This window comes from Mustelus asterias, chromosome 8, assembly GCF_964213995.1.
Source record: "Mustelus asterias chromosome 8, sMusAst1.hap1.1, whole genome shotgun sequence".
In the NCBI taxonomy this organism is placed as follows: domain Eukaryota; kingdom Metazoa; phylum Chordata; class Chondrichthyes; order Carcharhiniformes; family Triakidae; genus Mustelus; species Mustelus asterias.
In genome coordinates, this window is record NC_135808.1 from 13,759,554 (window position 1) to 13,787,459 (window position 27,906).

A 27,906-nucleotide genomic window follows, 5' to 3' on the forward strand; every position below is an offset into this window, starting at 1 on the left:
TGCCAAGGGCATGCTGTGTTGCAATCCCACTTCTTGTTGCTAAGTCTCACCCTCCTCAAGTTAAATAGAGGTAGATGCTCGGCTCTGAATGTTACAACATTGAATATGTTATTCACTATCCAGGGACGCACATGGAGAATGATCACTTAAACAAGGGACCAATAAGTGTTTGGTGGCTATGAAATGGCATGAGGTAAACTTAAAAGAATGACCTTGAGCTAAATGATCGACAGGGGAAGGTGACCATCCTGGGTCCCTGTCCTGAATTAAATGGTAGAAAGGTTCAAACATGTGATTGACATAGGGTAAACCATCAGCCCCTGGAACTAAAGTATATTAGCGAGAGCTTGGTGATTTTGGGCGGCAGGGGACAGGGAGGGGGAAGTCCTCATCAGGCATTCGTCCTCTTTAGATGAATGATGGAATCTTTGGGAATCATTCTCCACTGTCATGGGTTGTATATTTTTCTTGTCTATTTAGCTAATGCATCGTATCTCCACTGTGATGTCTCAATAAACTTAATAAACTGCCTTAAAATTACTTATGAATCTTAATCCTTATCTTAAGCATCTGTAGCTCCTGAACCCTAAAATCTTACAATCTGTTGCTCCTCGGCACATTCTCTTTGGCAACCACTTCAATTAGAGTTGACTTGCCAACCAATCAGCACCCTTTTCTCATGCAGTATAAATTGTTGAACTTTGACATTCTTGTGTTTGTCCTGATGAGTCCAAGACACAAAACTTTGAGAGCATGTCTCTTTTATCAGGGTACAAATGCACAAGACTGCATGATGTTAGAAACCTGAAACATAAATAGAAAATGCTGAAAAAGTTTAGCAGGTTAGACAGCATCTGAGAGAGAGAGAAACAGTAGTGTTTTGAGTCATATAAGGCTCCTATTTGGAAGAAGAGGCTTTTGGTGAAAAAAAATCAACTGGGGAAATCAAGGAGTGTGATCTTTGGGGTTTCAGATGCTCTTTCATTGATCAACCCTCGGATAAACAGGAAAACACCTATGGAAATTCATTCCCTTTTAGGTTTCACTTCAAACACCTGAGTAGCAAATCTAGGCTGGCATTCCACTGCAGTACTGGAGTACCGCTTCCCGTCATGAGAGTGCTAAGTACTGGAGTACTGCTTCCCCTCATTAGAGTGCTAAACACTGGAGTACCGCTTCCCGTCATGAGAGTGCTAAGTACTGGAGTGCCGCTTCCCCTCATTGGAGTGCTAAACACTGGAGTACCACTTCCTGTCATGAGAGTGCTTATTCCTGGAGTACCTTTGGGAATGCAATAAGCTGCATTATCAGAGTGGCCTTTTTTTGGAATGTGGCATTTTACCTAGTCTCTCAGATAGAGATAAAGGATATAATTCAATGACGGTCCAGAGAGTTGCTCCTGATCGCCTGGCCCAAATTTATCTCTGAACTGGAAGGAATTATATGAAAGTACAAATGAATTGGAAACTGGAGTAAGTCATTCATCCCCTCAAACCTGTTCCATCATTTGTTAAGAGTTTGGCTGATCTGATTGAGACCACAGTTCTACTTTCCTGAATACCCACTTTAACCTTGAACTCCCTTTTCAATCAAGAATCTTAACTTAGCCTTAAAAATAACCGAAGACTCCTGTCTCCGATTCTCTCTACGGTAGAGAATGCCAAAGATCAATGATGCTCTGAGAGAAAAAAATTCTCCTTATCTCCACCTTAATTGGGAGATCCCTTCACTTTAAAATGTGTCACTTAGTTTTAGTCTCTCCCACAAGGGAAAAGAAATCCTTCCAGTATCCCTCTTGTCAATTCCCCTCATTTGGGTTACGTTCCAGTAAGTCACCTCACATTTTTCCATACTCCATTGGATTCACCTCCAACGTGTCCAAACTTTCTTGATACGATAACCCCGTCATCCCAAGAGTCACTAAGGTGAACCTTCTCGGAACTGCTTCTAATGGGAATACCCTTTCTCTAGTAAAGAGACCAAAACTGTAAACAGTACTCTCGATGTGGGCCGGGATTCTCCAAGCCCGCCCATGGCTGGGATTCTCCGATCCCGCTGCAGTGAATGGAGATTTGGCTCAGTGCCAAATTCTCTGTTCTCGCTGACAACATTGGCGGGTGCACAACCTCGGAGAATTCCAGCTGTTCTCTCACCAACACCTTATTCAACTGTCGCAAAACACCCTTACTTTTATGTTCCATTCCCCTTGCAATAAATGATGATATTCCATTTGAGGTCCCTACTCAGGAAAAGAAAGCATGAAATCTTTCCTGTCCCATGTTACATGGGATCATTGGAATACTGGTGGTCACCCTCCATTTCTTTGACTTTCACAACCAGATGCCCTTCCTACCAATAACCATACCCATTTAGCCAGGTTTGTGACTGGCCCAGGTACATACAAGTTTGCCTGTACCAGTGACTGGTTTCTAACATAGTCAACACGTCCTTGGTGGGACTTGAACCCATGGTTTTTGGCTCAGGGACAGAAGAGTTACCCATTGAATTCCATCAGCCTCCATTGCTTGACCTTGACCCCCACACTATTTGCAAAACCTGTTGCACACAAATTGACTGCCAGATATCTCACTACAATACAACCATAACTGCACTTCAATAGTACAATATTAGCTGTAAAATTCAATTGAATCCTCCTCTGAGGCTGTGAAAGATGCTTCATAAATGTTGATTCTATTTTTTTTCTGAAGTGTGCATTCTGTCCTTGACAACCTGCAGAATCCTAATCTACTTTTCTGGTGTTGCGCATTGTAAGTTTCTTTGTTTGTGCTTAACCTCCAAATCTGAGAGTCTGCACTCACTCAATATTCATTAGTTATTCTGAGACTAACCATTCAGACAATTAGGAGACAAATTAGTAGTGTAACTCAGGAAACATTTATTAAGCAAAAGAAGTAATAATCTACATGCTACTCAGTGACTTTACTGGCTCAATGCGGTTCTTCCTTCCCGATTTAGCATGGGGCGTGAGGCACATGGTCTTCTCTCTCTCTCTCTCGGTCAGTCCTGTGACCTTCCGCTCCCAGCTAGAAAACAGCTCACTCTTCAAATTCAGCACTCATTTGGCAGCTCAAAGCTGGTGTCTTTTTTAACTCTTTCGAAACCACAAACCATGTGCATGGTCAGTGATGTTCCTGAATTGTGCTTGGCTTAGGCAGAAAGTGATCTGTCCCTGATTGGTTTAGATGGAGCATGATCAGCTTCTGACTGGTTTCTCGAGAGTCATGGTCATCCATTGATGTCATTTCCAGTTGATCCCTGACTGTAATATGTCAATTATTTGTGGAACCATGCCTCTCAATAGAGCATTTTCTGTAGTTTTCCTTATGGCCTAACATCTGTCATATGGAATTTTTTAGAATCCATTATTAAGGAGGTCACAACAGGGTACTTAGAAAATCATAATTTGATCAGACAGAGCCAACATGGGTTTGTGAAAGGGAAATTGAGTTAAACTAATTTCTCATAGTTTTTTGAAGGAGTAATATGCAAAGTGGTTAAAGGGAAGCCTGTCGGTGTGGTGTCAGGGATAGTTTATTGGCATGAATAAAGGATTGGTTGGCTAACAGGAAGCAGAGGGTAGGCATAAATGGGTTTTTTTGTGTTGGAAAGCTGTGACAAGCAGGGTGCCACAGAGATCAGTGCTGGGGTCCCAACTATTTACAATCTATATCAGTGATTTGGATGAAGGGACCAAATATGTGGCAGCTAAATTTGATGATGACACCAATATAAGCAGGAGAATAAGTTACCAAGAGGAGGTAGAGAGTCTGCAAATCCCACCCTTGCTCACCTTGGCTGGGATTCACTGAGCTCGTCTGCAGCTGGGATTCTCTGGTCCCGCTGCTGTAAATGGAGATTTGGCTGAGCACCAAATTCTTAGTTCTCGTTGGCAACGTGGTGCGGCATAGGACATCGGAGATTTCAGACCTTTATTTGAAATAAGGTGTAATTGCTTTAGAAGCATTTCAGAGTAGTTTCACGACTGATTCCTGGGATCAGGGGCTTATCTTATGAAGAAAAGTTGGGCAGGTTGAGCCTATATCCATTGGAGTTCAGAGGAATTAGAGGTGGTGTGAGTCAAACATGTGAGATAGTGAGGGGATTTGATAGAGTTGATACCAGATATTTGCCCTGGTGAGAAAGACTAGAACCAGGGGACACAGTTTAAGATTGATAAATCTATCATTTAAGACAGAGGTGAAGAGAATTTTTTTTCTCTCAGGGTTGTTAGTCTGTGGAATTCTCTCCCCCAGGAAGCAGTGGAGGGTGGGTCATTGTATTTATTCAAGGAAGAGTTAGACAGATTTTTGATCAACAAGGGAGTCCAGGGTTTTGAGGGACAGACAGAAAATTGGAGTTGAAATCGCAGCCAAATCAGCCAAGATCTTTTTGGACGGCAGAGCAGACACAGAGGGTTGAATGGCCTACTCCTGCTCCTAAGTCCTATGTAATTGTAGCTTCTTCTGTAACTTCATTAAATTTTATGATTTTCTACCAAGGTAACAGGGTAGTTTCAGTGTCTTCTTATTTGATTTAAAAGAGCATGCGATATCAGCTGTAATGATTAACATTTGGACTCTTGGTTCCAAATAACTAATTGATATATCAGTATTCTGCAGAATTCTCAGTGGGGCAGGTGCCTATAAATATGTTTTGGTTATGACAACAGCTTTACAATGATATGTAGTATCTGCCAATTCTCAATAATTAAAAATAGCAAGAGTACAGAATGGTGCATAGCCTGCCAGAAATTACAAGGTTACAGAAATTGAATAAGGTCTAATTAAAATGCATATAAAATCAGTGCTTAAAAGTGATTGGTCTGTTAAAGCTGTGGTAACAGGGTACACATAAAAGATGCAGCATATTACATTCTGGGGGTTTTCCCCATCCTGCTCACCATGAGAATTGTAGCGGACAGGGAGCATTGACCTCGGGAAGGACTTTACTGTTTTGGGGTGAGCACGGCCATAAAATCTGGCCTAGTGTCTCCATCAGGAATAAAGTTCTCAAGAACTACATAGCTACAAGGACTGGTCACAGAATATTAAGTGCCTGCTTCTCTTTTTATGATACTGCAAGTTAAAAGGATTAAATTAATTCTCAGGAAATAGGACTAACTGTTCAAAACTGTCCAGCTGTTTTACTTCACATGATAGGAATTCTAACTGATAAGTTTTAATTGTTGGGGAGTATCACAGCTCTATATAGTACTCAAATCCAATTAGCCTTGACTAACGTCAGAGCACTGGCTTAGGGCCACGTGGTGTTTCTCACTTGTCAACTATGGATTTGATGTGGAGATGCCGGCGTTGGACTGGGGTAAACACAGTAAGAAGTTTAACAACAAGTTTAACCTGGTGTTGTTAAACTTCTAACTATGGATTTGACAATGAAGAAGAGAATGGCCATGAGAAATGCTAGTCTACTGCATTGGCCACAATTCAGTAGAATTGTGACACAGTGACACAGGTCAGTGAAAGTGGCAACGTAGGTGGAGAAGGTAGTCAGGAAGGCATACGGCATGCTTGCCTTCATCGGCCGGGGCATTGAGTTTAAAAATTGGCAAGTCATGTTGCAGCTTTATAGAACCTTAGTTAGGCCGCACTTGGAATATAGTGTTCAATTCTGGTCCCACACTACCAGAAAGATGTTGAGGCTTTGGAGAGGGTACAGAAAAGATTTACCAGGATGTTGCCTGGTATGGAGGGCATTAGCTATGAGGAGAGGTTGGAGAAACTTGGTTTATTCTCACTGGAACGACAGAGGTTGATGGGCGACCTGATAGAAGTCTACAAGATTATGAGCGGCATGGACAGAGTGGGTAGTCAGAAGCTTTTTCCCATGGTGGAAGAGTCAATTGCTAGGGGGCATAGGTTTAAGGTGCAAGGGGCAAGGTTTGAAGGAGGTACAAGGCAAGTTTTTTACACAGAGGGTGGTGGATGTCTGGTAACTCGCTGCTAGGGGAGGTAGTGGAAGCAGATACGATAGTGAGTTTTAAGGGGCATCTGGACAAATACTTGAATAGAATGGGAATAGAGGGGTATGGTCCCCAGAAGGGTAGAGGGTTTTAGTTCAGTCGGGCAGCATGGTCGGTGCAGGCTTGGAGGGCAGAAGTACCCGTTCCTGTGCTGTAATTTTCTTTGTTCTTTGTTATCATGTTTGGTTAATTGATTAATACACTTCCATTACTTGATCATTACACATAACTAACAATCTAATGACTAAACCTCTACTAAATTCGAAACATCTCTTGTCTTTTTTAGTAGTGAACACACCTCCAATATCCATCCTCTTTTAAAATATCAATGACCTCTCATGAGAATGAAGAAAGAAAGACTTGAATTTATATAGTGCTTGGCATGGCTACTGGATATCTTAAAGTGCTTTACAGTCACGTTTTGAAGTGTAGATCCTGTTATAATGTAGGAAATGTGGCAGCTCATTTGCAATCAGTAAACTGCCACAAATAACAATGTGATAATGACCAGAGAATCTGTTTTTGTGATGTTGTACAAGGGATAATTGGCCAGGAATAATTTTCTTCAAAATAATGCAACATTATCTTTGAGGTTTTTTTTCATTCACGAGATGTACGAGGCAAACCAAAGTAGAACGTACAGGGTAAATGGTAGGACTCTGAAGAGTGCAGTTGAACAGAGGGATCTGGGAATACAGGTACAGAATTCCCTAAAAGTGACGTCACAGGTGGATAGGGTCGTAAAGAGTGCCTTTGGTACATTGGCCTTTATAAATCGGAGTATCGAGCATAAAAGTTGGAGTGTTATGGTAAGGTTATATAAGGCATTGATGAGGCCGAATTTGGAGTATTGTGTACAGTTTTGGTCACCTAGTTACAGGAAGGATGTAAATAAGGTTGAAAGAGTGCAGAGAAGGTTCACAAGGATGTTGCCGGGACTTGAGAAGCTGAGTTACAGAGAGAGATTGAATAGGTTGGGACTTTATTCCCTGGAGCGTAGAAGATTGAGGGGAGATTTGATAGAGGTGTATAAGATTTTGATGGGTATAGATAGAGTGAATGCAAGCAGGCTTTTTCCGCTGAGGCTAGGGGAGAAAAAAACCAGAGGGCATAGGTTAAGGGTGAAAGGAGAAAAGTTTAAAGGGAATATTAGGGGGGGCTTCTTCACGCAGAGAGTGGTGGGAGTGTGGAATGAGCTGCCGGATAAAGTGGTAAATGCGGGGTCACTTTTAACATTTGAGAAAAACTTGGACGGGTTCATGGATGAGAGGGGTGTGGGACTAGGTCAGTGGGACTAGGCAAAAAATGATTTGGCACAGACAAGAAGGGCCAAAAGGCCTGTTTCTGAGCTGTAATTTTCTATGGTTCTATGGTTCTATTTTCTATGAGGCTGTCACTGGCAGGGCAAAAATTTATTGTTCATCTCTAACTGAGTGACATCTAGGCCAGACCAGCTAAGGAAATCAGAGGAACCAGATGGGACTTTATGTCATTTGACAATGCTTTCATGGCCATAATTTTTACTTTTAATGGTCACCATTTGAACTTTTAAAAGCTCAATTCAGCAGACAGATGTGGCCTTTCTTTGCCAGGTCTCGTCCAAAAGATAGAACCACCAGCAATGCTCCCTCAGCACTACACTGGAGTGTTAGTCTTGAGTTTTGTGTTCAAGTCCTGGAGTGGGCCTTGAGCCTGAAACACTGCGCTTCAGAACTGATTGTACTACCCACTGAGCCACAATGGAGGTGAAATGTAGGGATATGGGGGTAGGGCCTGGGTGGGATTGTGGTCGGTGCAGACTCGATGGGCCAAATGGCCTCTTTCTGCACTGTAGGGTTCTATGATTCTATGAAATAACAGAACTGGAAAATACTGGAGATGAGCAGTTTGTAAGGCATAAGTGGAAGAAGATGGGGATACAGAGGTAAGAAAATGTTGTAGCAAAACTGTCTGATATAATGGAGGGCAGAAGTGATTAAATGACAAAGGGACGATGTTACATGCAAAAAGAGTTTAACAGATTTAGACTTGAGTCCATGCCCATTTACTCTTGGAATTTCCCTAAAAACAACAATAGTTCTGACTTATGTCAAAGATTCTTCTCCGTGGAGTTATTAGACAGAATTTGACTCTGAGCCAATCAGAAGTATTTGGACAGGTGACTATAAACTTGGTTAAAGAGGTTGGTTTTAAGAAGCGTTTGGAGGAAAGTGGTTACCACCTTGTCTTGATCCTTCTATTGCGCAAAGGTATTACCATCATTATCGTTACCTTGTGGCTTTAGAAAAGCTATATTTGGAATGCATTTCCTGTTTAAATTTGGTTCATTGCCAATTGGATCTGTTGATGATTCAGAAGGAAAACAAATGATGAACTTTCTTGAATCTGTGGCCAAACGGGGCCATCTAAAATGGCGATTTGTAAAGCACTCTGGGACAATTGGGCAAGAACTAAAACGACAAGCTGCAGTTTAAAAGACAGAGACAAACAGGCTGCAACCCTGACGAGTGAATAAACAGGATATGGGTCATCTCCAGGATGAAAGAGACTTTCTGGTCATACTGGGTTGTTTCATCTCCAGGATGAAAGAGACTTTCTGGTCACACTGGGTTGTTTACCAGACATGAGGGTGCCGTGGCCCCTTGTTTGGGGGGAAGGTGTGAACTCTATGTGCCTCCAGCACCTATAGGCATGGCCGTTGGGTACACACCCAGAGATCGGTGTAGCAGCACCTGATTGGACTCTTATCGATCAGGGTGATCAAGCCCTGATCGATTGATTGACAGGAATCAGGAGACCACCCAAAAGGGACACGAAACCAAGGAGGGATAAAAGCTGCTGCACAACAGAGGTTCTCTCTCTCTCTCTCTCTCTCTCTGACCCCACGAACGAGCTACAACAACAGTGAACATCGCCAGTGACGACCAGAATGAGGAGAGCCACCCGAGAAGGAAGGAAGGAAGACCAGAGCCAGAGTACCAGACCAGACCAAAGGACCAGACTACGCAGATGACTACCGAGACCAGCGCACAGATAAAGGCCAATATCTGCTTGGGTACTTGCCAGTCACGCAAAGTTAAGTCAAGTTCTCGTATTGGTATTGAACCTTAGTATTTTCCTGTAAGATAACTTATCCTTGGTTGGGTGGGTGATTATTGATTGTGTGGGTTTAAATAAATATTGGTTGTACTAACAAGACGTCTACTCGCAGTTATTTGTCCACCGTATAAGGATTAAAACAGACTGTGCGGCAGATAAGAGGCACAACAAATCTAAACCATGTGATATTTGAGAAAGGTTGGGAGTGCTTTTCAGAAGCAGAACTGAAAGTTAAAAGAGAGCATTTGGAGAATGAGCTGCAAAATGGCAGTTGGGAAAGAGATGGGGGATCTCACACAGGAACTAACCTGTCCCTTCTGTCTGGACATGTTCACCGACCCGGTGTCTCTGGAATGCGAACATCACTTCTGCAGGAGTTGCATCTCCCAGAGTTGGGAGAAGGTCCCGGGGGATGTTTCCTGTCCCCAGTGTCGACAGGTCTTCACCCAGAAGCACATCAGGTCTGCTCGCACCCTGGGCAATGTTGTGGAGATGTTCAGGGTGCTGAAAGTGAAGGTGACATAGCCAGTAGAGGAGTTTTACTGTCAGGAATACAAGGAGAAGCTGAAAATGTTCTGTAAAGAAGAGCAGGAAGCAATCTGTGGATTGCTGAAGTTCAGAACATCAAACTCACAATGTGATTACTTTAAAAGATGCTGCCCAGATATACAAGGTACTTGATCAATGCGTTACTGGCACAGGTAAATAGTGGAGCTGCAGTGGGTGGTGGGAGTGGAGGAGTGTGGGCGTACAGAAGTGGGTTTTTAAATAGGATTGCGTAAGATGAATATAGACTGAGGCAAAAAAAAGGGTAGGAAAGAGGGGTAGGAAAGGAGTTAAAGGATACTTACAGAGAGGTAGGGAGGAGGGAAGGAATATAGAGGGGAAAGAGGAGAGTAGGAAGGAAAAAATAGGTATGAAAATAATTAATGAGTAGTGGAGAGGGATAGGGAAGGAGAGAGAAGCCAGGAGAAGGATATGATCTGAGTTTATAAGCCATTAAGAGGAACAAATAGGGTTGATTGTGAAAGACTGTGGGTGTGATCTTACCAGCTCTCTGTACCGGACGTCAGCGGTGAGCCGGGAAGACCACGGGCACAGTTTGTTATCCTCCTGGCCCTGTTTTGCCAGTAAGATCAGCTTCGCCCCCTTTGCCTATTTACATAAAGGTGATCAGATTTAAAAGGACTTACCTGCTCCCGCAGTCGGGAATGGGCCACCTATTCCATCCCATTTTCCATCACTTGCTCTGTCGCCTTGCATGCTATGGTGTTTCACATGCTTATCTAAATGTTGTGATGCTTCCCACCTTCATCACCCTTTCAGGCAGTGAGTTCCAGATTCCTGCCACTCTCGGTGTGAAAAAGCTTTTCCATAAATCCCCTCTAAATCTCCTGCCTCTCAAAATCTATGCCGACTGGTTTTTGATCCCCTCTACTAAGGGGAAAAGGTTCTTCCTATCTACCCTATCTATGTTCTTCATGATTTTGTACCCCTCAAGTCAGGTCCCTCGACAGCATTCACTGCTGTATGGAAAACAAGCCTGGCCTAACCAGTCTCTCGACATAGCTGAAACGCTCCAGCCCAGGCAACACCCTGTGAATCCCCTCTGTGGCCTTTTGGTGGTACAAGTCATTCGGATTTAGAATTCACTGCCTGTGAGTTTGGTGGAGACTAGTTCTATTGTGGCTTTCAAAAGGGAATTGGATAACCAGCTGAAAGGACAACATTTGCAGGGAGAGGATACAGGAATGGGTCTAGCTGTGTCACTCTTACAGAAAGCTGGGCCGAATGCTCTGCTTCTGTGCTGTAAACGTTCTTGATTCGATGATTCTAAGGATCATACTGGTGTCCCTTGTCGCATCTCTAAGGCTATGCACATTTGCCTGTCTTCAAGTTGGCCAGAATGTACAAATGCTGGGAGGAAAAGAGTTAATCTCCAATATCTGTTTCCATTCATCCTGAATAAGGCGTCATTGTACCAAATGAGCTGCTTCACAGCTCCAGGGACCTGGGTTCGATTCCCGGCTTGGGTCACTGTCTGTGTGGAGTTTGCACATTCTCCTCGTGTCTGCGCGGGTTTCCTCCAGGTGCTCCGGTTTCCTCCCACAGTCCAAAGATGTGCGGGTTAGGTTGATTGGCCAGGTTAAAAAAAATTGCCCCTTAGAATCCTGAGATGCGTAGGTTAGAGGGATTAGCGGGTAAATATGTGGGAGCAGGGCCTGGGTGGGATTGTGGTCGGTGCAGACTCGATGGGCTGAATGGCCTCTTTCTGCACTGTAGGGTTTCTATGATTTCTATGAAAAATCCTGAGGGAATTCAGCGTTTGTGTCTCCTCACATTCCATGTGGATTTGTAATTCTTGGTGCTGATGTTATTCGTGGAGCATTGCTGACTGTTTTCCTCACTTTGTGAAAATAGAAGCAGAATTAGAGCTTAAAAGGAGACAAACAGAGAGAGAAAATACACCAGTTAGAGTGACAACTTTGGGATGACTTCCTACCCACAGCCTTGTAGAGAATGGTGGCCCTTTGTCTTTTGGTGGCGAGGATCATCCTGCAATGAGAGTATTTAAGGTGGGGAAGTGGATACAACTGTAAAGGAAACCACCCAATCACCCTGTATTTACTGTTAGTGGACAATTCCAGTCACAGAACAAGTCATCAAATGTCACTGCACCTCCCATCATTGTCTTTGCAAATAATTTTATGTCATAGAATGTGTGGAAAATATCAGGAAGAGGAATGTAATAATATATTAATTAGCAGCATTAATGTGTAGTTTTGGGATATGGTCAGTTTCCATAGAATCATAGAATCACTACAGTGCAAAATGAGGCATTGAGTCTGTGCCTACTCTCCGACTGAACATCTTATGCAGATCCACCCCTGCCCGATCCCCATAACCCCACATATTTACCCTACTAATCCCCCTGAACTCCACATCTTGGGACACGAAAGGGCAATTTAGCATGGCCAATCCACCTCACCTGCGCATCTTTAGACTGTGGGAGGAAACCGGAGATGCCGGAGGAAACACATGTAGACCTGGGGAGAACGTGCAAACTCCACACAGACAGTCACCCAAGGCTGGAATAGAACCCAGGTCTCTGGCACTGGTATCTTTAAGATCTGGTTGGTTGTAGGGATTCGCATTCTAATCAGTATTCTGTAACTTGATTTTGTGTCTGTGCCCTGTTTGAGAGCACATTTCCACTCCATCTGACGAAGGAGCAGCGCTCCGAAAGCTAATGGTATTTGCTACCAAATAAACCTGTTGGACTTTAACCTGGTGTTGTTAAAACTCTTACTGTGTTCACCCTAGTCCAACGCCGGCATCTCCACATCATGACTGTGAGGCAAAGCACTATTTATTGCCCATTGTTAGAGATCCTGAGAGTCTCTAAGGATCCTTTTAGCTAAAGATGACAGATGCTGCAGAGATACTCAAGACGGTAACTAATGTTAGTGTTCTCTTGGGTATCAGCAATCTAAAGGCACACTCAGTCGACTCAAACTCGACTTAACACAAACAGCGCTGGACACCATGCATCCAATGCAAGGCCTTTAATTACTTGTGCACAAAGAAACCCTCAAACGGTCAAAGGAGGGTTCTCCTTTATCCCTTTGTTAGCCTTTTTCATTAGTCTTGAATGTTTGTCTGTCGATTTTTTTGTCTGTCTGTGCATAACCGTGTCTCACGCCGGCCGGCAGGATAGAACAGATCCGAAATGGGTGAAGTGGACACAGGGTAAAGAGAAGCCCTTTCCTCCTGATGGTGCCTTTAATAGGGACCGCATTGAGGCTTTAGGATGTGTGGTAAGACTAAAGGAGAAGAAAGCTAAGAGAAACGTGGGGTGGTCTGCATATTTCTAGTGGCAAATGGAGATGCAGAAGTAGTTGGATGAGTCCAGGAAAAAGGGTTTAGAGAATGTTAGAAGGTCTGAGGAACTAAGGAATTGTAAGGGAGATGTTAAAGCCAAGATCTTGGTTGCACAGCGTCCTCACAAACAAACAAAAATTACTTCCTGCTGAGCAGGATGATGAGGAGGAAGATTGGTTGCCCCGTATCCTCCTTCATCGATTCACAGTCACGTCCAGCTGAGGCCACACAAAGCCCCCCTCCTCCATATGAGTCGACCCTCCCTGCTGATGTTCCTGACAGTACTATCAGCCGAGATCCTCCCCTCGCAGCTGCAGGCCCCTCAGGATTTGTAGCAACTGTATCTAAAAAAAACCCCCATCTCATCCCAAACAAGATCCCAGGCACCCCCCGCATCGATGCGACAATTGCCCCTCCGTGCCTTTCCCGGACCTCGGGGAACACCTTTAGTTCCCTTCGTTTTTTTTTCCTCTGGGCTGTATTTTAATAGTCCAGACGCTAAATGTACGTTTGCATAGGATACATAACACGGTACAGAAACCTGATAAGGATATATTATGTGGAGAAGTTTTGCTCGGTGTTCATGAATTTTTTGGGTATATCTCAAAACGCTGGAATGCCAGCGCTTGTGCCGGGGTTGCATCCTGATCTGAAGAAAATGTTTGCAATGATTTGTGCTGAGTGGGAGGGAAGACAGGACCTAACCAAACTTGTTAGAGCCCCCCAGTACTGTGAGTGCCAGCTCCAAAATCAGAAGCCAAAACCGAGAAGTAAAGTTACAGATAATGTATTATACATTATCCAGTTGGGGTAGAGGTGGAGGACACAGGCTGGGGATAAGGCAATCAGCTGGCCGAGGCAGCGACACAAGTGCCTATTTCACCTGCAGTCTCCAAGGACACTGGTCCCGGGACCGTATCCAGAGACCTTCAGCTGTGCCACCCCCGCCTCCATCACCGCCTGCACCCCCAACAACTCCCTATATCATGCACCGGCATTTAATTTAGCCATAAATGTCAATATGTGACTGCTGCTTAAAATATAATTTGCTATGGTAATGTTATTCCTGTGATAGCATTTTTTTGCTTTTTGCTTGTTTTGATTTTCTTGACCTTGTGAAGCTTCAGTTTTACTGTGTCGTTATCAGTATCTAGTATTGTTTTAAGAACAAAGAAGAACAAAGAACAATACAGCACAGGAACAGGCCCTTCGGCCCTCCAAGCCCGCGCCGCTCCCCGGTCCAAACTAGACCATTCTTTTGTATCCCTCCATTCCCACTCCGTTCATATGGCTATCTGGATAAGTCTTAAACGTTCCCAGTGTGTTCGCCTCCACCACCTTGCCTGGCAGCGCATTCCAGGCCCCTACCACCCTCTGTGTAAAATATGTCCCTCTGATATCTGTGTTAAACATCCCTCCCTTCACCTTGAACCTATGACCCCTCGTGATCGTCACCACTGACCTGGGGAAAAGCTTCCCACCGTTCACCCTATCTATGCCTTTCATAATTTTATACACCTCTATTAAGTCTCCCCTCATCCTCCGTCTTTCCAGGGAGAACAACCCCAGTTTACCAATCTCTCCTCATAACTAAGCCCCTCCATACCAGGCAACATCCTGGTAAACCTCCTCTGTACTCTCTCCAAAGCCTCCACGTCCTTCTGGTAGTGTGGTGACCAGAACTGGACGCAGTATTCCAAATGCGGCCGAACCAACATTCTATACATCTGCAACATCAGACCCCAACTTTTATACTCTATGCCCCGTCCTATAAAGGCAAGCATGCCATATGCCTTCTTCACCACCTTCTCCACCTGTGACGTCACCTTCAAGGATCTGTGGACTTGCACACCCAGGTCCCTCTGCGTATCTACACCCTTTATGGTTCTGCCATTTATCGTATAGCTCCTCCCTACATTATTTCTACCAAAATGCATCACTTCGCATTCATCAGGATTGAACTCCATCTGCCATTTCTTTGGCCAAATTTCCAGCCTATCGATATCCTTCTGTAGCCTCTGACAATGCTCCTCACTATCTGCAAGTCCTGCCAATTTTGTGTCGTCCGTAAACTTACAGATCACCCCAGTTACACCTTCTTCCAGATCATTTATATAAATCACAAACAGCAGAGGTCTCAATACAGAGCCCTGCGGAACACCACTAGTCACAGGCCTCCAGCCGGAAAAAGACCCTTCCACTACCACCCTCTGTCTTCTGTTTTGGAATGTACTTTCCATTCGCTCGCTGCCAGCGAAATCTGTCTTTATCGAAAAAAAGTTTTCTTGATCGAGAGATTGCACTTGTATTGACATTGATTTCTGTTCAATGCTAATGAAGTTCTTGCATGTCCTGTTGAAAGTATGAGTGTTCTTCCTGAGTGGACATAAGGGAAGGTGGGGTGCTGAAGTATGGGTGCCATGTGACAAAATTTCAAAACATGGAATTTTATAGTGGGAATCCCTGCGCCAGATCTTTGATAGGGAACCAGACCATTAGTCCCAGGTCCTGCTCTTTTCCCATGATCCTGTAACAGTCTTTTTGAAGCATGACTTCCATAAAACCTGCTCATGAATCAGTTTCTACCATCTTTCAGACAGTGAATTCCCAGTTCATGAAGAGAAGGTAACCTTTTCTGTCACATTAGTATCAATGTCCCACTATCCTGCTGCAGGTACAAGCGGAGCAGCTGGCGGACACAATCAGAGATGAATTTGAGAAGATGCACAGATTCCTGAATGAGCGCGAAGAAGCCATGAGAAATCAACTGAGGCAAGAAGAAGAAAATACATTGAAGAGATTGGAGGGAAATGTCAAAGCAATTATGGGGGAAGTTCCGGCCATTGAGAGAAGGATCTCAGAGATACAAGCTCGGCTGAAGATGTTGGAGACAGCAGAGATACTCAAGGTAATAACTAATATCGAAAAAAAAGTTTGCTTGATTCAGAGATTGTGCTTGTTTGACATTAATTTCTGTTTTGTGTTTTTTTCTCTCTTCTTAGGGTATTAAGGACTTTCTCACCAGGTACGTCCCACCTCACTGTGCGTACTGACCCTGTGTTTTTTTAAAATGCTTTTGTCGTCACACACATGATCTCTTTTCCCAATTGTGATGTCCAGCCCCAGCTACCAAAGGAAGCTGAGCTAACCATGGAAGTGTTTGGCAAGCCCTTCCAGTTTTTCAGTGTGTGGAAGGGGATGAGGAGCGTAATTGAGCCAGGTAAGAGTCAGAGTCCTCTCTCCTTCCATTCCCTCCAATTTGCTCAGTCCCGAGTGGGGGAAATCAGTTTGAATATTCAACCTCTCATTGACTTTAGAATTGGACAGTTTGTAGAATGGGTTCCCAATCCGCAAAGCCAAGGGTGGCAAGTTAAAGATCTGCTTTGTGTACTTCCACCCTGCGCAGTAGCTGCTTTTCCATTTGGAGAAACTATTTGGAGAACTAACTTTGTGCACTATTACTTGCAATAGTCATGTGTTATGCATTGTGGATAATAGGTTGAGAACAGAAACCATTTCATCATGGTTTTTTTTCTTTTTATGAAAGGGGGATGTTTCGAAAAATGCCTTTGTGTACTTTTGCCTTTGTGCATTGTGGCTTTCTATAATTATGTGACCGCTGACACCATGCTTTGTTGATAAAGGCTGGAGGGCAGATGCCATTTTATCCACCACATTGAAGAGAAACCACCTTTACTTGGTTAAGTAATAAATATCTATGTAGGATTCACACTGCTCAGTGAATCTTGGGTCTACATTATCTACAGACGCTGCTATCTGAATCAGGCCAAATAGAAGTTAAATGAGTTTGTTAGAACAATGTTTCTTGACTTTATGCGTTGCAGTTGTGTCCACATTAGAACCGTACCGAGGTCTACATGATGTAGAAGTCCCATTAGTTTACTCAACTCAAGTTGCTGAGACTAACAGGTCTTGAACGGTAGCGATATATTTTCAATAAAATGGTGCAAACCTGACTCTTACATGGCAGAAGGAATCATGAGAAAATCCTTCAGAGACCTTGTCTCTGAGCCTCCACAATCCTTGGGTCACAAGAGCAAAGTGGCAATGACTCTGATGTCGGGAACGAGTTAAATGAACTTTGTTACACTTGAGAAAAATACTTGAGAAAGTAAGAAGCATTTTGTGTCTGTAGAACTTGTTTTTCAGAACTTGTTGATGTATCCAAACAGATAAGAGCGCAGCTGTGGTATAGAAACTCATGTTTTGCCCGGCTAATCTGTTCAGGAATGCAGCTAACCAGCAGGTAGCCATTTTATGTTCTGTAACAATTGTGACTGCTGTGTAACAGTGGAGCCTACATACAGGCCTTCTGTGACATTCATATATTCATTGCATACTATTTATCCTTGCTGATCTACGTAACTACTGTAACATAGATTTTAGCACCTCTGTATGCCAGTCAACTTGTTTGTGCAAGACTGTATGTTGATTAACCACCCCAGCAGGTGTTCAGCAGGAACATCAACAGTCGCGGCCTTGGAACACTCGTGAAGAAACCGCCAAGGCAGCAAGCTTCACACGATGGGAGCTGCGCCCCAGCCTGGGAACCTACAACGCGTGTGGGGGTGGGGGGGGGGGGGGGGGGTGGGGGGGGGGGGTGGCGGGCGGGTATAAATGTATGTTCTTAACCTGTATTTGCTGAGAGGCCTGCGGCCGTGTTAGGCTTCGGACCTCTCCCACAATTGTGAAAATAAACCACTATCTCTTGACCTACTGATCATAGAGGTATTTTTGCCTACAACATTTGGTGCCGAAACCCGGGACTGTTTACGGGTCCGGTAGCATGGCCACGACTGGAACACCGGAATAGATTAATGAACTTTCGATAGAGTGGGTCAGGATATAGTGGAGAACCATCTGTGATGAGAATGTGTGATTTGAGAGAGTATCTGAACTGATGAAAGGTATCTGAACATACGGACAAGAAGGCAATTGAGTCTGGCACCCTGCCGTAAACTGACTGTTAAGAGGGGAAATCCCCCATGCTGACGTTCGGATTTGAAATGGGTGTTAGGGTCTGAAAAGGTTGCCTGAGGTGTGATGTTCAGACGTGAGTGATAGATAGAGACTGTCTGAGTGACTGCCGGAGTTGAAGGAAAAGTCTTCATGTGAAAGCCGGCTTACTAAAAATATTGTGTAAGTGGTGGTACGGAGGGATCTGATCACCCCTGACAGGTATCACCGAACTCGGATAAGAGAAACCTAGGAGGGGGAGAGCGAGAAAGGAGAATAGCAGACTCCAAGGTGGTGAGTATAACCTTATCAATGATATGGCGGGCCAAGGACAGTGGGCCCCCGGGGACCCTAATAAATGAATATATGATTAAGAGGGACACACTCATTCAACAGATGAACAAAGCGGGGTGGGATGTAGACCACCCATGAGACCAACAACGGAAATGGTTGGAAAAGGAAAAGAAAGACAGAACTAAGAAAATTGGAGTTCTCTTAGTTCACCAGTTGGCTGGATTAATTAAACAGATCAAATTGCTGGAAGCACGCAATAGAGAATTGGAAAGGAGAAACCAAATTTTAGAGGACCCCTTGCCTCCCTATAGGCCGCCCCCCCCACGGCACCCATGGCCATGATCGCTCCCATAACTCGGCGGTGGGGGGGGGACGGTACAGAATCCCACCGCCCAATACAAGTCCTTTACCCCAGGAGCTAGACAAGTTTTGGCATCACTGGAACAGCTCCAGCCCCGGAGTGGCAGTAGCAAATTTTGGGTTGGACACCAGTTACACTTGCGGCTTATACACCAATTGAATGCTGAGCTTGATGCACTGATTGCATTTAATCAGTTTAAGGCGGAAGTCCACGAGCCTTGGGCAACGCGCCAATAAAACAGGGAAATGTTAGTGCAAACAGTGGAGGAGTTAAACCAAAGGGTGTGTGCTCTACTTGTGGAAAACCGGGTCACTTTGCCAGAGACTGCAGGGCTCCGAGGGGAGGAAACTGATGTGAGGCAGCCCACACAAGCCTAGGTAGAAGGGAGTCTCCATATACATCCCTTACCTACCCGTACCCTTAACGAATAAAATGATCTATGTAAAAGGAATTAATGGACAGAAGACCCCTGCCTACTAATTGAGAAAAATAAAGAAAAGATTAGAGAATTAGAATCCCAAGTAAAGGAACAAGGGAAACAAACCCATGTGTTAGAAGAAAAACAATGGAGAGGGGAAACTGTTCCCCTACCTCCTAATGAGTCCACACAACATGAGTTCAGAGGAGTGGGAAGCGCTAGAACGCAACTTAGCGCCAGTAGATGCGCAGCTAAGGGTTAAAAAAAAGGCAAATTATAATCACCAAGTGAGGCCAAGTGAGAGACAGCAATAAAGGCTTCCCTGGGTAAATTACAACCTAGAAGCGCAGACACTAAATTTTGGGAAGAAGTAGACACAATCTGGGTAGGACATCAATTATACCTGAGAGATGTACACCAGCCTGTTAGAGATAGATGCCCAACAGGAACCCTTCACTCAATTTAAAGCAGAGACTCAGAGGGTATTAGGGAATGCTCCCACTTATTGCGGCAGAATTACCACAACAAACCAGTTGAGAGGGGGGTTAATGCACGTAGAAGAGGGTATGTGTATGTGATAATGAGGGAAACCCTAAACTTGGGTAATGTTGAAGTGAGAATGTGAGGCGTATGAGAAAGACAAAAGAGATAGACCAGAACGAGAGAGACTGCAAAGGAAAGACAAGACCGAGAAAAAGATTAGAACAGAAAGCCAAACAAAGGAAAGATAACAAACCAGAGATAATAGGCTTGCCAATGTTGTTCCAAAATACCGATACGGATGAATAGAAGGGATTCAAATCAGGCTAATTGGTTAGTCTGAAGCGCGATATAGCAAAGAGGGAAGTAAAGGGTTAAAAGAAATCAAGCAGGCGGTTGTAAGTTCTCTCTCTCTCTCTCGAGAAGCTGTCATTGCGATCGGGAGCCACATGTGGTGGAACAGGGTATAGCAGAAATCGTTTGCTCTGTGTGTGCGAGTTTAATTAATTACTTTTATATTACCTCTGAAATGTCATAAGGAGAGTTAACCATTTAGATTCGATCTTGTATCTGCAATAATTGATTATGCACATTTTGAGCTTAAACCTGAGAATCTGTAAGAAAGTGTAAATGTCTTAATTTGATAGGGATGTTTAAAAATAATAAAAATAAATGAATTATTTGGATCTAGCTTTTGTCAAATTTGAAAATATATTCTTAAAAGAATTGACAATGAAAAGATAAATGGAAAGAATTATTCCTGCGTATTTGAAGTGATAATGTTCATCTGAACCACTCCTCCGCCCCTCTGCTGAAACAAGCAGCGACTTAACCCATTCTGTCCCAGACAGGATGGATCTTGTGTTATAAGATTTTCAATAATTTATGGATATAAAGTCAAAAAATAGTTCTGAACGTAAAGCATACTCCCTGTTATACCTTGAAATATAACTGCCAGACTGCTAAAAGGGAGTGCCCACCCATAATACCAAATTGACAAATCAATATAATTAGAGACGAGGGATAATAATTCAGTGGCATAAATGAGATAAGAAAATGCCGAGGAAGTGTTAAAGTGATTAAAGTGATACGATTTCTTGAATTTACTTCTGTTGTGAGTTTAATTACAGTTTGGAAGATAGCAGAATAAAAGCGATTGTTAATCAACGTTCTGTATTTTCAAATGTTTTACTTTCATCCCAGTTTAAGATGTTAAGTCTGAATGAATGTTGGAAGCTTCCATATGTGTCCATGTTTAACAAAGTTGATGTTTTGTTGTTGTTCGCTTTAATGTTTTAATGTTAAGAAAGGAGTTGAACCTTGGAAAGACCATGTGCTCTTTCCTTGTCTTTAAGTTGTAGTTGAGAAGTTAAAAAATAATAAGTAATTTCGTGACAAAATAAAGCAGGAACAAAAGAATGAGGTGAATATATTGTCTATACGTATATCAAATTAGTGAAATGAATCTAGTTCTAATTACTCCAAATTCCAAAGAGGAGATTAATCAGTTAACACCTCAGTTGTTAATACAGATAAAGATGTTGTCATTAAGTATTTTCAATCTGCATTTATGACTTGTTGGAACTTATGTTGCCAGTTAGTTCTAAATACCATTTAGAAATTCAAGGCTTGTCTTATGTTGTATTATAACATACAACAAATTACATCGTTTAACATTGATAATGGTTCTGACGAGCTCATCCAAAGAAAAACCTGATTACAGTACTAACTTCTGGAGACCAACACCAATACAAATTGCCCAGCCAGAATGCAGTATTAAGGTCCACAGGTCCAGATTTACGAACGTCTGATAGTTCAGTATTCTGTGACTGGTCGAAATTATATACTGCCGTTGGAATTGCATGTGCCATCTATTGTTCGAGGTTTTCTAAATATAAAACCACTGTAAGCTTAAAACCTAGCCAGCTAGGAACCAAACCAAAACAGTTCTAATCAAGTAACTATTGTCATTGTTATATGCCTGTTATTGTTCTTAAAATGCAGGGATATTGATCTGGAGCTCAGTTTAAAAATGGAAACGGCTTAAATTAAAAGAGTTTGGATATCACAGTTATGATGCGTAAAGCAGCATGATACAACTGCTGCTCGATTATTATACAGTCTAGCCATACAGATCTGGAATAAAATCAATTCCTGGATAATTTAGGAGAGAGAGAGATAGAAAAAAGAGACTGACCTTGCAGCCAAACTCGGGCAGCATTCGACTGAACATAGCTCATTATAACTTTTCGGTTATCTATGTTTTTAGAGAGCTGAGTACACACTGTGCCTGGCTGAATACACAATTGGCATCTGTGACCACGAAACATGAGAAAATTTGTCTATAGAAGGATCATTTCTGCTTAAACATCGCACTTTCGAATGTGATCAAACAAATTATCAAATTAGATATGATGTAAGAATACATCATATAAAGATCCGAGCTGTGTGGCATGTGATTTTAATGGGGAAAGAGATGCCTTTTGATAGAATGTCCAGCTGCAGCCGGTGCAAAGTGTTGTTGCTTCGCACTAAGCCAACTGAAGGGTCTGTTTATTTCTTCAGAATAAACTCGACTGATCTGAAGTAAATATGCCTTTCTTTAAGTATTGTTTTCGAAATAACAGTTATTTTAGAGAGAAAAGGAGAGAGAGAGCAGCCAAAATCCAGCGCTGAAATCGAACTAACTAAACATCGATCTGTTTCTACAAATATAATTAAATTAGATATTATTACAAGTTGCATACAAGCAGTCTCCAGCTGCGTCAACGACTTGCTTCTGTGTCCATGAGGAAGTTTGTTTCCCTTACATTGTTTACTTTCACAGAATGCAATTAGGTTTCTAGGCTGGACTCAGAATTCCAAGCTGATGTGGCCGAATTAGCTTAAGTTAACTTAGGAAGCATTGCACAATTAATTACATTGGGCAAAAATACTTTAAATGAAATCTTTGCACAAAGCCATACAGACATTGGGAAAAATATAGACTAAGGTATTGCTAATGAGATTAAGGACTACCACAAACCGGATTAACCCCTTATGTACTAATGACAGGACGGGTGATGCAATTACCAGACAGCATCATAACAGGTGGGATCGATGTAGGTCCACTAAAAGATAAAATCAGGAGATGTGTTTTGGAACTAAGCACCCAACTAAACGGGATGAGTAAATTATGAAGTTATAATTAGTGGAGATACCTGTGCCTGTATAGACATAAGGGGGAAACATTAAATTCAGTTGATATCAGTTGAATATGCTGGAACTAATTGGAAAAATGTGTGATATACTCCAATTGCAGGAATGTACAGACAACGACTGACTTCCAAGCAAGCTGAACGGGTTCGCGGGAAGTTGAGCGCGGGCGGTATAGCCTTTGGACCATTGTATAACGGTCACGTGGGTTATTAGTAAGTGATAGGATGCTTTTCATGCTGCTTCTCACGACCCTGGCCCTGTTAGCCATAGCGGGACAGTATAAGGAGTTATGAGGATTTAGGGGTAAAGCACAGTGATCATCTCTGGAACAATGACTCTCTATTGTATGAACACCTTTGTGTATATGTCTTATCTGTATGCATCACAATCAAATCTGAGCAAGTGCTGGGTCTGTTCACACATTCCCACGCACGGAGGAAAAGGAGGAATTCCTTTATTCCTTATCCCTTTATCAGCTCCGCAAATGATAGAATGGGTTTTATATCAGAATGGGACCCAGAAAGGGACAAGGAAACTGACATTTATAACTCCATTGGGTACCATCATGCAGGGTATGTTTAATATCAGCAACAGTGATGTTGTTTTAAGGCTAGGGAGTGGAGGGTGCACTTTATCGACCTTTAAGAGACATTACCAGCCCAGCTATGACAGATCAGATTCCCCACCCTACTTCATTGTGAAAAATCAACAAAGGGAATCTATCTGCCTGATAAGAAATGGAACCCATACCTGTTGGCTGTAGCTACTGTATATAGCAGATTGATATCACGGATGATGCTCGGGCCATGGTACAGATCACAATCCAGTGCCCCACAGCCACTGCCCCGGTTAGCCTCTCCGCCGCTTATGTAAGCGAGATGACTGCATATAATGGTACCTATTTTATCTGTGGAAACAATGCCTATCCGTGGCTTCCTTGGAATTGGGCAGGATCGTGTTATTTGGCATATGTGGTGCCCTATATTCACCATTATACTGATTTACGGGACCACCCCGAGATACACCTGCTTCGGGCTAAGCGAGCCATTAGTGAGACAGAATGGTTCTTCATGATAGCCTACCCACTTTATGGGACGGCAATGGCAGTACAGGAACTTATACGGATGGCCTCGACCCGAGAAAGAATTGCAAATGAGACTAAGGATGGGTTCGAGGAGGTGAGCACGGCTGTCTCTGAAATATCAGCAGAGGTCGTAGCTATTCGGACTGTGGCATTACAGAACCCATTAGCACTCGATTATGTGCTAGCTTCCCAAGGAGGAACATGTGCCATAGTTGGCTCGGAATGCTGTACGTATATTCCCGATGCTTCGGAGAATATAACTCACTTAGCAGATCATATTAAACACGTGGCGAAAACAATACAGGATGAGGGGAACCAATATCAGAATTATAGCCCTCCGGGATGGCTGGGGCAATGGTTCGGGTCGTGGGGTGCATACCTGATGCATGGATTGATTGTATTAATTGTACTTGTAATTACTTGTTGTGTTTGTATGGCATTATTGAATGCCTGTTGCAAAACAGTAACAGTGCGAATTATGCCAGGTGCAAGTTTACAGGCAGAAGGGGCAGACCTCCTGACAAAAGAGCTGGGCCCATATGCTGGTAACATTTGGTTTTGAGTTGGTCATGGGGCCATGTTGTGACTTGGTACCAGGCCAAAAGGGGGGAATGATGTCGGGAACGGGTTAAATGAACTTTGTTACACTTGAGAAAAATACTTGAGGAAGTAAGAAGCATTTTGTGTCTGTAGAACTTGTTTTTCAGAACTTGTTGATGTATCCAAACAGATAAGAGCGCAGCTGTGGTATAGAAACTCATGTTTTGCCCGGCTAATCTGTTCAAGAATGCGGCTAACCAGCAGGTAGCCATTTTATGTTCTGTAACAATTGTGACTGCTGTGTAACAGTGGAGCCTACATACAGGCCTTCTGTGACATTCATATATTCATTGCATACTATTTATCCTTGCTGATCTATATAACTACTGTAACATAGATTTTAGCACCTCTGTATGCCAGTCAACTTGTTTGTGCAAGACTGTATGTTGATTAACCACCCCAGCAGGTGTTCAGCAGGAACATCAACAGTCGCAGCCTTGGAACACTCGTGAAGAAACCGCCAAGGCAGCAAGATTCACACGATGGAAGCTGCGCCTCAGCCTGGGAACCTACAACGCGTGGGAAACTGCGGACGTGACGGGAGGGGGGATATAGATGTATGTTCTTAACCTGTATTTGTTGAGAGGTCTGCAGCCGTGTTAGGCTTTGGACCTTTCCCACAATTGTGAAAATAAACCACTATAAACCTACTGATCCGAGAGGTATTTTTGCTGACAACAACCTGTAGCACTGTCTCGTGATTTGTTCCTGTTTCTGTTTTAGTAGCCACTTCCCATTTGTGTTCTCCTCCAGTTCCAACATCTCTCACCCTGGACCCAAACACAGAAAACACCCAGCTCATCATTTCACAGGACCTGCTGAGCGTGAGGCACAGCGACGAAGAGAATAATGAGGAGCAAGATCTTCGTGACCGACTGGAAAGATTTAATGAATACTTTTTTGAGTTTTTTGAGGAAGTGACAAAAACGGTTGATGAAGGAAGGGCCGTGGATGTCGTCTATATGGATTTCAGTAAGGCATTTGACAAAGTCCCACATGGCAGGTTGGTTAAGAAGGTTAAGGCTCATGGGATACAAGGAGAAGTGGCTAGATGGGTGGAGAACTGGCTTGGCCATAGGAGACAGGGGGTAGTGGTCGAAGGGTTTTTTTCCGGCTGGAGGTCTGTGACCAGTGGTGTTCCGCAGGGCTCTGTACTGGGACCTCTGCTATTTGTGATATATATAAATGATTTGGAAGAAGGTGTAACTGGTGTAATCAGCAAGTTTGCGGATGACACGAAGATGGCTGAACTTGCGGATAGCGAAGAGCATTGTCGGGCAATACAGCAGGATATAGATAGGCTGGAAAATTGGGCGGAGAGGTGGCAGATGGAGTTTAATCCGGATAAATGCGAAGTGATGCATTTTGGAAGAAATAATGTAGGGAGGAGTTATACAATAAATGGCAGAGTCATCAGGAGTATAGAAACACAGAGGGACCTAGGTGTGCAAGTCCACAAATCCTTGAAGGTGGCAACACAGGTGGAGAAGGTGGTGAAGAAGGCATATGGTATGCTTGCCTTTATAGGACGGGGTATAGAGAATATAAGCTGGAGTCTGATGATGCAGCTGTATAGAACGCTGGTTAGGCCACATTTGGAGTACTGTGTCCAGTTCTGGTCGCAGCACTACCAGAAGGACGTGGAGGCGTTAGAGAGAGTGCAGAGAAGGTTTACCAGGATGTTGCCTGGTATGGAGGGTCTTAGCTATGAGGAGAGATTGGATAAACTGGGGTTGTTCTCCCTGGAAAGACGGAGAATGAGGGGAGATCTAATAGAGGTGTACAAGATTATGAAGGGGATAGATAGGGTGAACGGTGGGAAGCTTTTTCCCAGATCAGAAGTGACGTTCACGAGGGGTCACGGGCTCAAGGTGAGAGGGGCGAAGTATAACTCAGATATTAGAGGGATGTTTTTTACACAGAGGCTGGTGGGGGCCTGGAATGCGCTGCCAAGTAGGGTGATGGAGGCAGGCACGCTGACATCGTTTAAGACTTACCTGGATAGTCACATGAGCAGCCTGGGAATGGAGGGATACAAACGATTGGTCTAGTTGGAGCAAGGAGCGGCACAGGCTTGGAGGGCCGAAGGGCCTGTTTCCTGTGCTGTACTGTTCTTTGTACTTGTACATTTTGAGCTCACAGAGTTTCAGCTCAGGGAGACACTACTGGGAGGTAGATCTCAGAAACAAGATCCAGTGGGTTATAGGTGTCTGTGGAGAGTCTGCCAGAAGGAAGGGAGAAATCCTAGCAGTACTCACAGAAGGATACTGGGTCCTAAGTTTGTTTAATGAGAATGATCACAGAGCATCAAACTTGGAGTATACCAGTATTTCTGTTGAAGTGAAGCCTTGGAAGCTGGGGCTTTACCTGGACTATGAGGGAGGACAGGTTGCATTTTATAATGCTGATAACATGTCTCACCCGTACACTTTCACTGACACATTCACTGAGAAACTCTATGCCATTTTTAGTCCCTGTAATAATCTAACTGGCAAAAACAGTGAACCACTCACACTACTCACTGGTTAACAGGTCTCCTGTTTTTCTATCAGATACAATATATATATCAGAGTGATGAAATTGGACATCAGTCATGCATTGTGTGCTCTGCCTGATATTCAGTCTCATTGGCTTTGATAGCACTGAATGTCAGAACCTGAATTTTCAATTGAGGTGTGCAGGCCCACAATTGGTGTCACTGGCCATTTCACTGGTTCATGACCACAATCCTGATCTTAGGCCATTTTCAAAGAGGCCGGGTCAGAGGTGGAAAATTATCAGCAAACTGATTTACTCAAGAGACCCATTAAAAACCCTGTTCCTGCACTGACTGAGATCTCCAGCCAGTAATGCTAGCCTCGGCCTGGATCATGTCCAGACCAATTTGGTGGACTTAGAGTGTGAAGACTTGGGGGGTGGGGGGGGGGGGGGGGGGGCGGGGGGGAGGGCAGGGAGGGGGATGTGGGGAGAACAGGAGGAGGAGGTGATGACACAGGAACTTCCAACCTTCCCCACCTCTCACATCTGTAATGACCACCAGGCCAGTGCTGCAGCCACAGGCTGTCCCCTACAGGAGGTGACCCCTTCAGTACCATGTCCAGGCATCTGTAGCCATTTTTTGAAATAAAGGTTATCAGACCTTGTCTTTCATTGCCTTTAAATTCAGAGCAGCAGCCCACACCTTGGCCAGTGTATCTGCTGGTCTGTCAGTATTGGATGCCCCACCCTCATTGACCCTCCAGTGTCAGCAGTCCACCTGCAGTCCCTGATTGGGTGGTGAGTTCACACCCTGGCCTTTAATTAGCTCCTCATTTCAGAATAGTGGTGGTGGAGAAGGAGAGTAGGTAGGGGGATGGGCATTGGGCCATCAGGTGATCCAGGAACAAGCCTGAGAGCCTGAGGAAAATTTAACCGCAGTTCAAATAATTGGCAACAAGTGTGATCTGCCTGTTTAACATTGCCACACCTATTCAATTTCACTTCTACATTTCTGCCCATGTCTATCTATCTAT

At 43.7% G+C, this 27,906-nt stretch overlaps 1 long non-coding RNA gene and 1 pseudogene across 2 annotated transcripts in view; both read left to right on the plus strand.

The window, feature by feature from the left end:
- Positions 1-27,906, plus strand: part of LOC144496867 (uncharacterized) — an 825,626-nt gene that overhangs the window by 781,682 nt on the left and 16,038 nt on the right. The gene's annotated exons all lie outside the window — the stretch shown is intronic.
- Positions 9,353-26,959, plus strand: LOC144496863 (zinc-binding protein A33-like; annotated as a pseudogene). Its single transcript, XR_013498451.1, has 6 exons — positions 9,353-9,773; positions 15,657-15,890; positions 15,985-16,008; positions 16,091-16,202; positions 25,148-25,286; positions 26,512-26,959. The product of XR_013498451.1 is annotated as a zinc-binding protein A33-like (transcript).